The 3,941-nt window shown below is 38.0% G+C and overlaps 1 pseudogene; it reads right to left on the minus strand.

Moving 5' to 3' along the window:
* Positions 1 to 208: 208 nt before the first annotated feature.
* LOC124959483 (oxidative stress-induced growth inhibitor 2-like) lies at positions 209 to 3,214 on the minus strand (annotated as a pseudogene).
* Between the last annotated feature and the right edge of the window lie 727 nt (positions 3,215 to 3,941).

The raw sequence follows: 3,941 nt of genomic DNA on the forward strand, positions 1-3,941 counted from the left end.
CTCTGATACATTACAATATAGATCAGTAAACCAAGTTGTGGTAGTTTTAAAAAATGAAGTTACTATAGTTTGAGGTTCTCCTCTAGTTAATTCAAGTTCAGAAAATTCACCAAGCCATTACACTGAAAAAGCACTATTAAAAATCTTTAATGATAAACTTTCCATTTAAATTATTTATAAATTTGTTTTAAATTACCCCAGCTTCTCCTCCTCTTTTAACAAACATTGCTTTTTCTTCTGTCTTGTAGCTAAACAGCACGTAATGCCCAATACCCCTCCCTTTAAAAATTGAGCAAAGTTGTCTCTGACCAAAGGACTCAATGCAAAAAGACTGGCTTAACACAGTCGTAAGTATATGCATCTATTTCCACAGGGTTACCTTTACATGTGATTGGCTGATTTGAGTTATAGCCTAGGTAACATCCTTGTTCCTTCAGGAAAGAAAAATTAGGTTGAGTGCCTATCAATACCACTGCTGCAGACAGCTTAAATATTTTCTTCAATCCAGAGATGACGAAGAATGCATGTCATGTCCAACTTAAAGAAAATATATGGTACTCAGGAAAACTTTTAATCAGACAAAAGATTTTAGTCAGTAGAATATATCTGAGTGTACATAATATAATAGACTTTATGATATTCAGCTACTTGGGAAGCTACTTGAAAATTAAGCTTGGATCAGTTACTAATTTGTAAAATACATGGATTGTAGGGATATTATTGTTGTAAGCACACAGTACTGTGTCAGTGGCAATAAGCTCAGAAGCTACAATTAACATTGGATCCACTGTGCCATGAAACTTTCCTTTTCTTATAGCAGCTCCAAATTCATTGAATGAAACACAAAAGGAAAATCTTCCCCTTTAATTTCTAGATGAGCAGGAGAATCCAATGTTCCAGTTGCTAAGGCTACATTCATAGCAAAGAGACAAAAGGGAATATGACAACCATCTACTATTCACTGACACCTCTGATTTCCCAGTTTCTCTTGATAAATTGTGACTTCTCTATCTGTAAATGCTTTGTTGAAATATCCAAGTCTTGACCATCATTATCACCCTGATCTCTAAAGAGTCTTGATACTGAGGTTATATAAGTATTCTCTCTGAAATTCTCTTAAAGATCCGTGACTTTTTTATAATGTTTATAGTGGCAAGCTATTTCCTCTGGCATAACTCAATGCCCTTTTAGATTCCTTCATTTGCTAGATATCCAATCTTTAAATTTAAGTCCTGGAAGCTCCATCCAATTTCCAAAGCTGATTGTCAACATGGAGCCTTCCATGTTATGCCAAGCACCACCAGGTTGACCTTTACCAAGAACTAAATGAGTGATAGATATAGTGATGCTGCTCTAATTTCCAGTGCAAAATGGATGGATAATCATACCCAAAGTCACCATCTGGATGAAGAAGTGTGTCAAAAATTACTGTAATTGGATTGAATGATCAGCTCTCAAGATTGTCAGACAAGTATCCCAAGTTCTGATCAACAATGGAAAGATGTCTTTCTTCTTCTAATTTACTACGTAAAATTGTATGTGGGTATATTGCTTCTGATGGTAAATATGGTCTGCAGCCTGATAACATATAAGAAAGGCATATCCCTGAGGGTTCATTTCCTATTATTACCACAGGCAAAGTCACTGACAAATCTTCAAGTAAAGAAGTTCCTTCCACTAATGACATTGCTTTAACTTTTTGCCCCAGATTATCACCAAAATATTGCACTAGGGAATTAAAAATCTCTCCTTCAGTTTCAGTATCACTGTAATTTACATGAAAAGAAATTATAGCTGGGTGCAGTGGCGCACATCTGTAATCCCAGAAGCTGGGGAGACTGAGGCAGGAAGATCACAAGTTCAAAGCCAGCCTCAGCAAAAGGGAGGCACTAAGCAATTCAGTGAGATCCTGTCTCTAAGTAAAATACAAAATAGGGCTGGGGATGTGGCTCAGTGGTCAAGTGACCCTGAGTTCAATCCCTGGTAAAAAGCAGGGATTTTTTTTCCCAAAAAAAGTTCTAGTCACAAAGGCAGTCATAATCTTCATCTTACAGAATAAGAAGTACGAGATTTTCTTTTTAAAATTTTTTAATTTGTTCCAATTAGTTATACATAAGAGTGAAATGCATTTCAATTCATTGTACACAAATGGAGCACAACTTTTCATTTTTGTGGTTGTACATGATGCAGTGACACCATTTGTGCAATCATACATGTACATAGGGTAATTATGTCCATCTCATTCCACCATCATTCCCATCCCTATAACCCATCCCCTCCTCTCCCTGCCTGTCCCTCCCACCCCTCTGACCTATCCAAAGTTCTTTCATTCATTTCCCACTCCCGCCATTATTGAGGATCCACTTATCAGAGAAAACATTTGGCCTTTGTTTTTTGGGGGATTGGTCTACTTTGCTTAACATAATATTCTCCAACTCCATCCATTTACTTGCAAATGCCATAATTTCATTTTTCTTTAATACTGAGTAATAGTCCATTGTGTATATATACCAGAGTTTCTTTATCCATTCGTCTAGGTTGGTTCCACAGTTTTTTTTTTTATCCATTCACCTAAGTTGGTTTCACAGTTTAGCTACTATGAATTGAGCTGATATAAACATTGATGTGGCTGCGTCACTGTAGTATGCTGATTTTAACTCCTTGGGTATAGACAAAGGAGTGGGATAGCTGGTCCAAATGGTGGTTTCATTCCAAGTTTTCTAAGGAATCTCCATACTGCTTTCCCTAGTGGTTGCACCAATTTGCAGTCCCACCATCAATGAATGAGTGTACCTTTTTCCCCACATCCTCACCAACACTTAATTGTTGCTTATATTCTTGATGATTGCCATTCTGACTAGAGTGAGATGAAATCTTAGAGTAGTTTTGATCTGCATTTCTCTGCTAGCGATGTTGAACATTTTTTCATATATTTGTTGATGAATTGTATATCTTCTGTGAAATGCCTGCTCAGTTCCTTAGTCCATTTATTGATTGGGTTATTTATGGGTTTTTTTGGTGTTTTTCAAGTTCTTATATGTCCTGGAGATTAGTACTCTATCTGATGTGCATGTGGTAAAGATTTCCACAGGCTCTGTCTCCACGTTATTGGTTGGTCCCTCAAGGTTTTCTTTTCTGAAGTTAGTACACGGTTCTTTTACTATCTATACCTGAAATGACGGGTCAGCGAGCAGTGGCAGCACCACACCCACATGGAGCCCTGTGCAAGGGGCTATGGCTTGCTTGGGGTCGCAGGGTCCCCCAGGCAGCCCCCGCCCCATGCCTCCCTGTTTCCATGCCTGCCATGACTCAATCATGTCATGTTCACCTCAGGGTGGTGGTTTCTGCTCCTTACTTCTGAGGAGCCTGGCACCAGTGTCAGTAGGTATATTTATATTAGCATCACCATAGACACATGAGTAATGCATCGTGCTGTAAGGAGACACTGTCTTTCCTTTTCCCATCCCCTCCCTTCCCTTCATTCCACTTTGTCTACTCCACTGAACTTCTATTCTTCCCCCCATCCCTTATTATGGATTAGCTTCCACGTATCAGAGAAAACATTCAACCTTTGGTTTGGGGGAATTGGTTTATTTCACTTAGCATGCTAACCATTTACCAACAAATGTTAGACTGAGTCTTCTTATCCCACTGTCTCACATGGTCTTCCCTCTGTGTGAGACCATATGCCATATCTTACATTTCCTAGCTCCCTGGAGTTTTCTGTATCTAAACATCATTGAATAATTTCTCATCTACTCTCCATCAGTTATTTTCCTGTTTGCATCTTCTTTTCTCTAGTGTCACTTTTATGGAGCAATAACCCACATTCACCAAAAATACCTGAAATGGAATTTAATATGAAAAAGGAAAATACACTACTTATTTATTAACATATAAGTTGGACAACTCCAACAGAAAACATTATAATATTGAATTAC

Source organism: Sciurus carolinensis, chromosome 11 (genome assembly GCF_902686445.1).
Source record: "Sciurus carolinensis chromosome 11, mSciCar1.2, whole genome shotgun sequence".
NCBI lineage: Eukaryota > Metazoa > Chordata > Mammalia > Rodentia > Sciuridae > Sciurus > Sciurus carolinensis.